Source organism: Pteropus medius, unplaced genomic scaffold, assembly GCF_902729225.1.
Source record: "Pteropus medius unplaced genomic scaffold, Ma_sr-lr_union100, whole genome shotgun sequence".
In the NCBI taxonomy this organism is placed as follows: domain Eukaryota; kingdom Metazoa; phylum Chordata; class Mammalia; order Chiroptera; family Pteropodidae; genus Pteropus; species Pteropus medius.
Window position 1 is genome coordinate 37981604 of NW_024340849.1, and position 14229 is coordinate 37995832.

At 39.5% G+C, this 14229-nt stretch overlaps 1 protein-coding gene across 3 annotated transcripts in view; it reads right to left on the bottom strand.

Annotated features, from left to right (window-relative positions):
* LAMA3 (laminin subunit alpha 3) overlaps positions 1-14229 on the bottom strand; it is a 227491-nt gene that overhangs the window by 184110 nt on the left and 29152 nt on the right. The window lies entirely within an intron of this gene.

Below are 14229 nucleotides of genomic sequence, written 5' to 3' on the forward strand. Positions count from 1 at the left end.
ACACAGGAGCTTGTTCTTGATTTAGAGAGACAAGGAGCATGACGCATCCTTATCTACAGACTATGAGGCCAAGGTGAACTTTGTGCAGACAAGTGGCAGGAGCTGCAGGGTGAGATGTGGGAAATGAAACCTGGCCCCTCTGGTCTGCAGGGAGCTTCAGGAGTCCTGGGAAATAGAATGCCCACACTGCTCACATAGCGAGGCCACTTGGGACAGGCCCGGTGGTACTGCCGTAGTCAGGCACGGAACCTGATCCTGGTGGAACCTGGACTCCTCGGGGAGCCTTGACCCTCCCAACCTGCTCAGTCGATCATCTCTCTGGGGCTGGAAGGGGTAGCCAGGGACACCCCTCCTGAAGACTGGCTGTAACCACAGAAAAGGTAGTGGTTAGATTTGGTTTTCATTTTTCCCTAAAGGAAGGCATACAATGGAAGAATGAAAAGTGAAATTTAACTTTGAGTGGTGAACACAATGCAATATACATATGACATATTATTGAATTGTACACTTGAAACCTGTATAATTTTATTAACCAATGTCACTCCAATAATTTTTTTTTTAAAAAAAGAAAAAGTGAAGAGAATCACAGAAATGAGAATAGGGAAAGCAGAGGCATTGGGAAGAAAAGAATAAAGGAAGGTAGTTTGGTGGTATAGAAAAGCTCCAGGGACATCGGGTGCAAGGAGGGGCGCAGACTGTGGGGGTGAGGTGGGCACCCTAAAAGACTTGGGGCAGAGGAAAAGAGGTGCTGGGCAAGGACTCCCCAAGCCTGTATTTAACTCAAACTCTCATTGGAACCATTGAGAAGAGTTCATGAAATTCAGTTTTTCCTTATACATGCTTGCCATTTATAGGAGAATTGCCATGATTTAAAGCCAAAAATATGCTGAAATCACAAAAGTTTCACAAGGGAAGAAACATAAAATAGTTTTTAAGATTAGCTCAGGAATAAAATAGGCTCTTTAAAAAAAAATCAGTTTCCACTTACTGGACATTTTTCTGATTCTGTTGGCATTTAAAGCTCTCTAGCAGCTGACTTCATTCCAGGATGAAATAGAAACTTTTCTTAGGGGGAGAGAGGGCATCCAGAAAGCTCCAAATAAGCTTTTACTTATTTTATTTTTTATATCTGCAATGTTTAATTTTTTAAGAATTGTGATACGAACATTGAACAGACAATACTATTATTTACATTAAAATTGTGTTCTCAAAATTTTCAAAAACCTACAAAAAGAGAGATTAGAGAAAAACTTCCATGAATCCATCACCTTACCTCAAAATTAAAACTGACTAAATATTTGATTATAAGGACTTATCTTAATTTAATTTTATTAGAATGAAATCCAAATAAGCTTTTAAATCCATACCTCAAATCCCATCAGAAAAAATTGTTCCTTTTGTCCTCTCTGTATTGAATTCTTCTTTTCTCCCCAAAGGAACAATTTTCCCAATTAATTTCATTGTCTTTCTAACTCTGAGGGTAAGATATATTTATTGAAAAAAATACAGACCTGAGAGCTAACATGGATTGAGTTCTTAGAGTGTGTGAGCACGTTTCTAAGAATTTTTTCTGTATTACCTTATTAATTCCTCACAGCAACCCTATGAGGGTAGAACTAGATTCAAGACATTAACTAGAGGGTCCAGGGTCACATAACTAGAAAGCTATGGAGCCAGATTTCTACTTAGGTGATAACCCGGAAATCTGAATTACACTGTAAATGGGGATTTACAGAAAAAGGGGAAATCTATCAACAATCCCACCATCTAGAAAAAAGCTCTCAGCATTTTAGATTCTCTCTTTTCTGATTTTTTTCTTTGCTTATACAAAAAAGAAAATGTAATAATACCATACAATATATACGGCTTACATATAATTTGATTTTTTTCTTCACAACATGGCAAAGACATAGGTCAAGTCAATAAAGACATCAATGGCATCATTCCAATGGCTGCCAATTAACCCTTTGAATGAATCAGTCCCCTTTAATTGGACGAGATCATTTCCCACATCATGTTATTATGAACAATGCTCTGAGAATATTTTTGCTCAAACATTTTGAGCATTTATCTCCTATTTCCTTAGGATAAATTCTTTGAAATAGTAGTACTATGACAAAGATAGTAATCTTTTATTTTAGAAGCGATAATGTACCTTAAGCTCACTGGAACCCTAGAAAGGGGGCAAAAGTAAGGTGGGCATCAATGACAATTTTTCTAAGTAATAATAAGAATATTTCATGTTTGTCTAGCGCTGCATGTTTGTCAATGACAATTTTTCTAAGTAATAATAAGAATATTCCATGTTTGTCTAGCACTGCACAAAGGTCAATGCACATTCTCATACATTGTTCTTTCCTGGGCATTTCTAGCCACAGGCCATGTGTTCTCCCCCTACTCACAGGTGAGGGCCCAGGCCCGCCAGGCCCACTACTAGACCCCGGGTGCCTTGACCCCAGCCTGCTTGGGTTCTATGCTTTGCTCTCTTTCCCATCCTGACCCCCACCATATAGCCAAAGGTTGGCACAGCAACCTGGGCCCTTCCTAAGGAGACAGTGACTTTCCTTCCTGGTCAATTCCCAGTTCCACGTAACTCATTATCAGTGCCATGTCATGTCGTTGTCCTGATGTCTTAACTGCATGGCCAACCCTCAAAGAAATGGGATTAACCTTTTCTAAAAGGCACCAGAGCTTCATTTCTGAGTTTTTGTTTTTGTTTTTGTTTTTCTCATCAGCATGAGCCTTGATCCTGGGAGTTCTCAAGAAATGAATCTCATGTGTATGTTTGTTGTCTAGCTGCTCTACAAGAGATGTATATGACAGGAGCTGATTCAGCAGAGGCAGGCAGCCCCTATAGCGACTCTTCCTACACTGCAGTCTTCGCCTTCCCATGGGATGCCGAACCCTGGTTACCACTCTTCCTGTTGAGAAAGATCTCTCTGACAGCTTTACAATGGCCTTAATCCTGGGATGCAGCCAAATGTCAGTTATAATAGTATGACCCAGGGTTACCTGGTAATAGTCAGCAAGGAGGTCACAGTGACCTCCATTTATCACTTTATCATATTAACTTCTATCTGTAGAGAGTTTGGGAGAAAATTCCAGAAGAAAAGTGTTGCTGCTTCCTAGTACAATTTCTATCCCTGTTTCTGTTTCTTGGATTTATGTTGTCTCCCTACAGCCTACTGAGTGTTTTGAAAGGAAACATATTTAACTCATTTTCTGTTATATTTACTATACTTGTGAGGCTGGTTATATGAAAACTAGCAAATATAAATGTTAAGGATCTTTAAAAAAAAGTAAAGCAGAGTTGTTCATGGTTACCTCAAGACATATAATCAAACGGAATCATGTGAAAAGAATGGTATAGAAATTTTCCTTTTCATTTAATTCAGCATGTGCTGAGGACATAGCACATTCCAAGACTTTTAAACCCCATGGATACAAAGGAGAATACTATATGCATAGCCCTTGACCTTAAGGAGCTCACAGTGTATTGACCCTTCATAATACAATGCAGCAAGTACCTCAGAATAAACAGAAAGGGTACGGGGCTGGTGAAGGAAGCAAGTAATCAGGGAGGGCTTCTAGCAGGTGATACTAGAATTATCTTGGGAAAGAGGTAGGGTGGGAAGGGCCACGAACAGCATCAAAACATGGCCCCAAAGCAGGAAATAGAGTATTTAGGGAGCTACACTAGGCTATTCTTGATATGGCATAGAGTCTGTGGGGTAAGTGGCATCTAGAGAAAAGGTTGGTGAAAAGGCAGGGGCTAGACTGTGAAGGGACTTGTATGCTATGCTAACAACTTCAGGTTTATTCTGAAAATAACAGAGAGCCACTGAAGGATGTTAAACAGGGAGAATGACATGTTCAAATTTTTGTTTCACTCTGGAAGTGATGAGGAAGATTGACAGGTAGACCCTTGGAAGACCATCAACCTCGATTGTTTCTAATCTCTCTCATCTCTCCATTAGTGATTCTGTTCCTCCCAGACTGACTGAAAAACAAACTGAGCTGCGAGTAGAGTGAAATGAGTTAGAAGATGGGTGGACTAATGACAGGAATAGCTGTCAAGAGCCAAACTGGAATAGCATGGTATCAATGGAGAGGAAGAGCCAGACTCCAAGATATTAAGAAGTAAGATATAGTGATTAATTACATGGTAAGGAGGAATAGGAAGGGGAAATAGAGGGATGGAGAAAAGACTCAGTGAGTGGTATGCTGGTAAACTGGCTCTTGGAAGGAAGAAGCCCTGATTTGTAACATTTGCCAATTTCTGTGGTGTAAATTCTCTCACCATGGTGGATGTCATGGGATACAGAACTGGGAAGAGATGCACAAAATCAGCTCTCACAACTGGGAGCCACCTGTAGCACGCCACTGAAGAGATGGCTTCTCTAGTTAGAAAGTCTGTTTCCTCTTCTTGGACAACAGCTAGACGGCATTTCTTGGCCTCTTCTGCAGTTAGGTGGGGCAATGTGACTGAGTTTTAGCTAATAGAGTAAGAGCTTCCAGAATAAGACTATGCGACTTCCAGTCTTGCCTATAAAAGCCTCTCATATGTAATCTTCCATTTTCGTTTCTCATTCCCCCTGGCTGGAATGGAGACAGTCCTCAGGGCATCCTAAGGAACCATGTGTTGAAGATGATGGAGCCAAAATATGGAAAGACTCTAAACCTTTGAATCATTGTTTGGAGTGGCCAGGATCAGTAAAGGTTCGAACTGTTTACAGGAATGAGAATTAAACTTGCATTGTGTTTAGCCATTAGCGTCAGGATTTATGTGGAATACATGGAGTAAATGGCGATTCAATTTTATGGCTTGAAGAAATGGGTGTGAAATGTATCAATTGAGTCGGGGAAGGACTGAAAAAGAGCCAGTATGGACAGAGAATATATAGTTTTTAGGTCAGAAACTATTTCTAAGACATTATTTTCTATAATAGTGTTTAAAGGTCTTGGAATTTATTTACTAATATATATTATCAATGCTCTTTGGGATAAGCTGTTCAGAGAACAAAACAAACTTGACAGCTCAGGAATTCCAGTCTTTTGCTCTAGATCCACTCAACCTCCTTGAGTGTTTCATGTATAAAAAGAAAATGCCATATTGCCAGATTCTTTCCAATATACAAGGACCTTAAAAGGCATTTCGAAGTCCTTTTAGATTACTATAGTAGCCTAAAGGATAAAGTTGCATCCCCGGGAGCCCAGGAGATTTTTTTGGTTCTTATTTTTCTACCTACTCATTAATTATTTGCTTTCATGGGTTCAGTCTCATCATTATATGTTTATTAATAGAATATTTATTAATTACAAATTTATTCTATATAAGATCTAAATCTTCTAATCGTATTATAGCTATAAAATACTTAAATGACATTGCAAAGAGACCTAAGTGTCATAAGTGGAACCAACCATCTAATTATAAAGTCTAGTCTGATTCACTCCTACCCAGAGGTTTGGTCTCACAGCAATATGTTTTCACTAGTACTATACTCTGGGGAAATTCAGACTAACTCTGAGTCATCCTTGGTTCATTGTACATTTACTCGGCAAATATTTATGCAGCATCTACTATGTGCTGAACACTGTGCAAGATGTTGGGAGAAGAACATCGTGTATGAACAAAAGAAGGCATGGACCCTGGCTTCCAAAAGCTTGGAATCTAGAGAATTTCTGAGGAATCTAGAAGATTGGGTCAAATCCAAAAATCATCCACTTTCTGGCTTGAACTGTATCCACCCAGGGACCCAATTGAGCCAGACTCCTAGTGACCTTGTCTGCCAGGCATCCCTAGAACCAATTTAATCTGCAAAACCTACAAGCCCAGGAAGAATCAGAAATTAGCCCAGGCCTTCCTCCCATCTGAGTCAGAATTGACAAGGGCAACAAAGAATGTTTTTGATTCATCCACCAAAGTCTTATAGAAGTTGAAGAAGACCGGGGCGGGGGCCGAGGGGAGGGGGCGGGGCGCAGAATCCTAGAAGGTATCTGTACATTAAATTTAGTCTCAGCTGGTTGAATCCTATATTTGCATCTGGCTCCTAGGGAGTTCACGATCTATGCTGAGTTCATGAAAAAATAGAGTAATGGGAAATTTCTGTGACCTACTTTTCCTTTAAAAGTTATAATGCTGTTTCTTTTGTTACTCTTAATCTGAGAATTTAAAAATCATTTCCTGAATTTTCTACTCATTGCATTTTAAATAAGTTTTTCGTTGTGTTTGCCTGTGTAAATATATATGGGGGAGTATCAGGGTCAGTCTGGGCCCCTTTTCTTCCCTGTGTTAGTCTAGGTCCTCTCTAAAGCCAACTTTGAGACAGACTTGGGTACAGCTAGTTTCTTTTGGAGTTGATCTAAAGAAGCACAAATTAGAAGTGAAAGGAACACAGAGGAAGGAGAAAAGTCAGTGACGTGTTAATGAACAGATTCTTACCAGGGCCAACTGGGGCTCGATTCTGGTGGAGACACTCTGAAGAATTATGAAGAATGCACTTCAGAACGGTCCAGTGGAGAGACAGGGGAATGGGGGGGCATTCTTCCACCAACCCCTGTCCCTACTAGACTGAGGGTTGCCCCGAGGGCATTAAATCCTGCTATTCTCAGCTGCTGTATACACAGGCTAAGAAAGCTCCCCACCGGCCTAAAAAGACCCCTCATGCAGGAAGCAGAGAGTCAGGTGTAGGCCTTGGAGAAGGGACACGTGAATGGGCACAGGAACTGTCCATGGAGGTCAGCCTTCTCAGAGGTGGGCAGGGGACTGTAGGCAGGCCTTGGCTTCACAGCCCTTTCCTCTAACAAGGCCCAAAGGACTGTCTCATCTGCTGTCTTCTGCTCCAGCTAGGCACGCCTTTCCCTAGCAATCCTGCAGAACAGGGTGCAATGTCACTTTTTCTCTTCATACTTCCTACCTCTGAGGCAAACACGCATTCCTTTTGAGGTTTTCTAGGGGGTTGTTTGCTGTGTTTTTGTTTATTTTTACTAATAGGTTAAAATAGGTCTCGGGGGCATGCAAGTTGCATAAAAGCCTTAAAATTCTCCACAAGATGATTTTCCTTCTGTTCCCTGGACCTGATGAACCAGGCTTGCCCTGCTGTGGATCCTGTCTTGCCCTGCACTGGTTCGCCTCTTCCTTCCCACCTGAGTGCCAGCCCCTCCCAACCTCTCAACCACCTTGACTTCAGGGAACCATGAGAACCCCTGCCACACCTGCCTCCACATGTTTTTCCTTATACCTCACACAGAAGGAAAAGCAGAGGTGAATGTAGGGAGTCCACAGTGTAAGATCTGCTTGGACTCTGAAATCCAGGAGGGTGCCTAGAGCCCATTGCTATACTTTCCTCTCTCACAGGAGGAGAGCTCTGGAGGTCATGCCCTACCAGTAGTACAGGAAGAAACAAATATCCCTATATTCCAAAAAATCTCTTTTAAAAACTAGACATCCATATTTTGCTTTAAATGTCAAAATTAACTCATTATTCTTGGCCTGACGAGATGAAAGTGTCCTGTAAGCTGTCATGTTCTTATTCTATAGCCTGACACTGATGAATCAAATCAAATCAAATAAACAGCTGCAGAAAATGCCGCAGCCTCTAGTGAATCACAGAAAACTTCCTACATTTGCCACCTTGTAAGGAGGAAGAACAAATCCTGAAGGTAGTGTTTTTGTTTGTCAAACTGCATTGGCCAAGAAAAATAACAATGAAAACCAGCAACTAGTCCAAAAGGAGAGAGAGAGAAGTGACCCCTTCATGACAACATAAGCTGTCAAATTGACTATAACACATCAAACTCAAATTTTACTTCTCAGTAGCTGGGAAAAAAAGTGCTTTGGTAAGAACAAGTTAATGGCTTATGTTTCATTTCCCAACCATGCAAGGAAATTCTCACTTCTAAATCTAAGGTCTTTAGGTCTCTACTCAGTTATGAAATCTAACCTCTCAGTGACACTTTCATGGTTAATTCCAGCAAAAACAAGAAACTATGGATCCCACCAATGGGGCATAAAATATGAATCTTATAAGAAAAAATATGCTTGTTAAAGCATGTGTTACTCCAACACAAAGAAAGAAACATTTCAGTCTGATATAGTTTATACTGCTTTTCCTATTTCTACAGTATTTCCTATAGTATTCTATACAGTGTTTTCTAGAGGAGCAGCAGTTATGAGTTTGTTTTAATAATGAGCATTTATTAAGGTTTATTTTGTTAAATAAAAATTTATTTAAAAAATCACTGGCCTAAAGAGGTTTAAAAACAAAGCAGTTAACTCATTTAAACCTCACAGCAATCTTATGAGGTAAGCTCTATTATCATCTCACTTTATAAATGAGGAAACAGCAGCAGAGAGCAGCGAAGTCTGCCTAGGGTCACACAGTGAGTAAGCAGCACGCCGAGGCACAAACTGAGGTGGGCTGACAATGAGACCCACACTCTCGACGACCCCACAGAGCAGCCGAGGCTTCATGAAGATGTTTGCCATAGCTAATGTCTGTCAGCAACCAGCAAATTACTAAATCATTCCTATGCTGGTGTTTTCTAATTAAACTGTCTTAGAGATTTTTAAATACATCAAAAGAGTGCTTTTAAAAAGTAGGTTTTTAAAAAACAGCTTTAAGGGAAAAAGAGTAAGTCCAGCAGGCATTGGTATGTTCAATATATATCATTTTGATAGATTAAAATGTCCAGCTAACTATAGAAATCTTCAGTTAAATAAGTGGTATAATGGGCAAACCTGGTCATCATAGGCAAAATCTCTACTAGATTAATGCTAGGGGTGAGCTATTAGAGGGATAAGACTAATCATAGTTGAAATTGGGTTTATACAGTCTTTCAAATTATGAAGGCTCTCCCTAAATTATCTCAGATGCAAATCGACAGTGAAGATATTCTCAGGAGAGGCCTAATTTAACATAACATACGGCTAAAAAGGTGGAAAGCCCTCCTATTACCAAACTAGTCCCAACTAAATGCAGATAACACATTCATTCAAAGAAATCTTAGTATTATTTCATTTCTAGTATGTGGGGTGCATTTCCCTTTTTTATTGCTTCCAAGCCATATAAATTGTACTCTATGCACAGCTGTAGCCAGCAGAAAGATTAGTGTAAGCATCAGTATTCGTGTTGTTGTTAGTTGTAGTGTTAGTGGTGCCAGCACCTAGCAAACTCACATAACACAGCAGCAGTCTTCTCCCTCCTGTTCTTATTACCATCTGTACACAAGCTCATTGCTCTCTCTCCATCATGACTTAACCAACCTTCTCTTCACCTAACTTTCGATAACTCTTTCCCATTTCTTTTTTTCCCCATTGCAGCAAAACTCTTTAAATTAGATTTCTATACTAGAAGTTTCAACTCCTAGTATAGAAGATTCTTTTAATCTTCTATAGTCAGGTTTTCGAGCCTGTCTCATCCAAGTTACCAGTGACCTCCACACTGACAAATGCAATGGTGAATTATTGGTCATTATTAGTTTTACATTAATTGACACAATATTTGACACAGTTATTCTCTCCCTCCTTCTTTTCTTGAAATATCCTCTTTCTATAAAAAAAAATTTTTTTATAGAAAAAAAGAACTATAAAAAAAATTTTATTTTTTATAGTTCTATTAAAATATAATTCATACATCATACAATTCACCCATCTAAAATGTACAATGAAAAGGTTTTTAGTATATTTACAGAGTTGTCCAATCAATCTCAATCAATTTTCATCTCTCTCCTCAAACAAACCATATCTGCTAGTTGTCATTCCCCAATTCTCTCCAAAACCCCTACCCCCGGCAACCGCTAAGTGACTGTTCTATCTCTATAGATTTGCCTATCTGGACATTTCATATATATGAAATCGTATGTGGCTGGCTTCTTTCACATAGCATAATGCTTTCAAGGTTCAACCATGTTATAGCATTCATTGGAAATTCATTCCTTTTTATTGTTGATTAATATTCCACTATAGAAATATGCCATATTTGGTTTATTTATTCATCAGTTGATAGAAATTCAAGTTATTTCTATTTTTGGCTAATATGACTAATGCTACAATGAACATTCATAAACAAGCTTTTCTGTAGATGTATGTTTTCTTTTTTCTTGGGTAAATAACTAGTCATGGAATTGCGGGGTCATATGATAACCTCTGTGTTTAACTTCGAGGAACTATCGAAAGTGTTTTCCAAAACAGCTATACTATTTTTTATTCCCACTATCAATGTACAAGGGTTCCAATTTCTCCACAGCCTCACCAATACTTGTAATTATCTTTTTGATTATAGCCATCTGACTGGGTGTGAAGTGGTAACTCATTATGATTTTAATTTATATTTCCCTGAAGATTAACGTATTGAGCACCTTTTCGTGTGCTTATTAGCCATTGTGTATCTTTGGAGAAATGTCTGTTTAGAACTTTTGCCTATTTTTTAAAATAAGGCTTTGTCTTTGTATTATAGAGTTGTAAGTCTCTCTCCTTCATCTGGCTTTTAGGACACCACCCTCTCTTGGTTGCCCTCCTCCCATTTTTCACTCCATATCAGTCTTCTTTACTGGTTCCTTCTCTTTTCCCTGACTTTTTAATGTTGAAGAGCCCTAGGGCTCAGCCCCTGGTCCTCTGCTCTTCCCGCTCTCTCATATTTTAATACCATCTATATGCTATCAACTTCCAAATTTCTATTTTAGCAGGAGCTCCACCTACACCAGGAAGCCTGGGATAGTGGGCTTGGGAAGCACTCTCTGCCCTGAAAGTCCAGCATCTCTTAACCCCTACCAAGTGACATTGGGTCAGGAGAAGTTTATTCTGCCCTTACAGACAGCACTAATAGAAACCAAGCAGAAGCCCCAGGCACCAGATGAACAAAGCAGACTAGAAGAGTGTGCACCAGCTCTAAAAACCAAATTGTAATTGGAACCACAGCCCATTAAAGTAGACCAGGACCTACACATTAAACCTAAACAGTGTGACTGCCTGTTAAGATAGATTTAAATAGAATCTAGAGTCTCCTAATATAACATCTAAAATGTCCAGAATACAACTGAAAACCACTTATCATACCTAAAACCAGGAAAAAAATAACAACTAGAATGAGATAAGACAATCAACAGACCCCAGCACAAGATGATGAAATAGACAATAGAATTATCTGACAAAACTTTAAAGCAGGAATCATAAAAATATTTCAATGATAAGTAAAAATACTCCTGAGGTAAATGAAAATATACAAATCTCAGCCAAGAAATAAAAGATATAAAAGATATAGATATAAAAAGATATAAAAGATACAAAAAATACAAAATGGAAAGTATGGAATTGAAAAATAAAATAACTAAAATTCAAAACTTACTGGAATGGCTAGGTATAAGAACAAGTATAAAAAAGAATCAGTGAATTTGAAAATAGGACAATATAATTACCTAATCTGAAAAAATATAGAAAAATCAACTAGAAAAAAAAAATGAACAGAGCCTCAGGGACCTGTGGAACAATAATTAAAAAATACAACATTCGTATTATCAGAATCCCAAAGGGAGATAAGAGAGAGGGGCTGAAAAGTATTCGAAGAAATAATGACTGAAATCCTGCCATTTACAAGAATATGGATGAACCTAGAGGACACTATGCTAAGAGAAATAAGCCAGACATAGAAAGACGAATATTATATCATCTAATTATATGTGAATTAAAAAAAAAAAGGTTGAACTCATAGAAACAGATAGTAGAATGTGGTTACCAGGGGCTAGGGTATGGGAGGAAATGGGAGATGCTGGTCAAAGGGTATATGAACTCAGTTATAAGATCTAATGTACAGCATGGTAACTATAGTTAATGACACTATACTGCATACTTGAAATTTATTAAGAAAGTAGACCTTAAATGTTCTCACCACACACTCAAAAAATGGTAACTATGTGAAGTGATGAATATGTTACTTCAGGGGTCCCCAACCTCCAGGCTACAGACCAGTACTGGTCCATGGCCTGTTAGGAACTAGGCCACAGAACATGAGGTGTGCGACGGGTGCCAGTGAAACTTCATCTTTATTTGCAGCCGCTCCCCAGTGCTAACATCACTGCCTCAGCTCCACCTCAGATCATCAGGCATTAGATTCTCATAGGAGCACCAGTCTCTGGTGCCAAAAAGGTTGGGGAATTGCTGTGTTAGTTAACCTCATCATTGTAATCATTTCACAAAGTATATGTACATCAAATTATCAGGTCGTACGCTTTATATATATATAATTCTGTTTGTCAATTATACCTCAACAAAGCTGGAAAAGCAAGGAAGGAGTTGAAAACTTTCCAAAGTTGGTGAAAGGTATAAAACCTACAGATTCGTGTAGTGGTTAGCACGTCTGCTTTACACACAGAAGGTCCTGGGTTCATGCCCCAGGTGGAGCCACAGACTATACCCCGGGTGCGCCAGGCTCCAGGTGCATGCCTCGAGCGTGTGGGAGGAGGCACTCTGCCTTCAGAGATCCAGTTCTTAAGGGGAGACAGGAACATCCGTAGGTCAGAGGTGGGAGTGGGGGGAGGATTAAAGAAGGTAGGGGGGAAGCCTACAGATTCAAGAAGCTGGGAAATCTTAAATAGGATATATCCTAAAGAAATCCACAACAAATGTCTGTCTCCAGCCCAGACAGTTTTTCAGACTCATCTCTCCAAGTGCCTAGTCCATATCTCCACTTGGACATCCACACACTGTCAATCTTAGCATGTCCAGAATAACAACCAGTCTCCCCTAAGCCTGCTCTTCCCACAGTCTCCAACATCTCTAGAAACAGCAGTTCCATTTGTTCAGACCAAAAGTTTTGGGAATCATCCCTGAATCCTCTATTTTCTCCTACTTCACATTCAGATCACTAGGAAATTATGGCACCTCTCCAAAGTATACCTGGAATCCAGTCACCCACTTCCACTGCCACCAGAGGATTACTGTGACAGTGTTCTAACTAGCTTCTACACTTGCTCCGCTATGATCCTCAACAGAACAGCCAGGAAATCTTTTTTAAATATAAGTCAAATCATATCATTCCTCTACATGAGACTGTAATGGCTCTCATTTCACTTAAAAACCAAAGAGCTTACCATGGCCTATGGGGCCCTATATGATCTGGCCCTGTCTTTTGGCCCTCTGACCTCTTATCCTGCCACCTCCCCCTTTCTTACTCTGCTCCAGCCACTCTGGTCTCCATGCTGCTCTTTGTACTTTTCAGACAAACTCCCACCTTAGGGACTTTCAGGGCTGTTCCCTCTGTCAGAGTTACAAATTATATGACTTAACTCTTTCACCTGCTTCAAGTGTTTCTTTAATAAGCCCTCTCCTGACCATCCTAATTAAAAATGGAAACCATCCTTTTCTCTGCATTCATGATATTCTTACCACGGTCTACCTTTTAATTTTTACATAGCTCTTATCAGCTTTTAACTATCATATATACTTATTTATTATGTATATTTTTGTGGGCTGTCTCCCACACTAGAATATAAGTGTCATAAAGGGAAACATCTTCATCTTTTTTGTTCCCTCATACTTCCCAAGTGCCTAGAACAGTGTCTGGCACACAGAAGGTACTCAATTAATATTTAATTAATATTAAAAATAGGATGGAATGACTGAGAGGCACTCCCTGGTCTGAAAAAGGAAATAAGAAGGTATATTGGTTTTCTATTGCTGTTTAACAATAACCGCAAACCTAATGTCTTAAAATAACACCCATTTATCATCTTGCAGTTCTGTCCGTCAGGAGTCTGGGTATGGCATGACCAGGTTTGCTGCTCAGGGTCAAGGTGTCGACTGGATGACTGGAAAGACCTGCTTCCAAGTTTCAATATATTGTTAGCAGAATCCAGCTCCTTGTGGTTGTAAAGCTGAAGTCTCTACTTTTTTGCTGGCTGTTGGCTGGAGCCACTCTCAGAATCCAGAATCCACTCTTAGGTCCTTGACACATAGCCATCTCCACAGGAAGTTTACAACATGGCAGTTTTCCCTTTCAAGGTCAGCAGGAAAATTTCTTATGCTTCAACTGTCTTCCTTCAGGTAGGGCCAGTCTCTTTTAAGAGCTCTCCTAATTTGAAAAGGTCTACCAGTTTAAACTCCCTTTTGATTAACTGACTCAAATGACTTGCGAGCTTAAACACATCTGCAAAATTCCTTCATCTTTGTCATATAATGCCAACTAATTTCGGGCATGACATATATCATATTCACAGGAGCAGGCATCCTGGGGA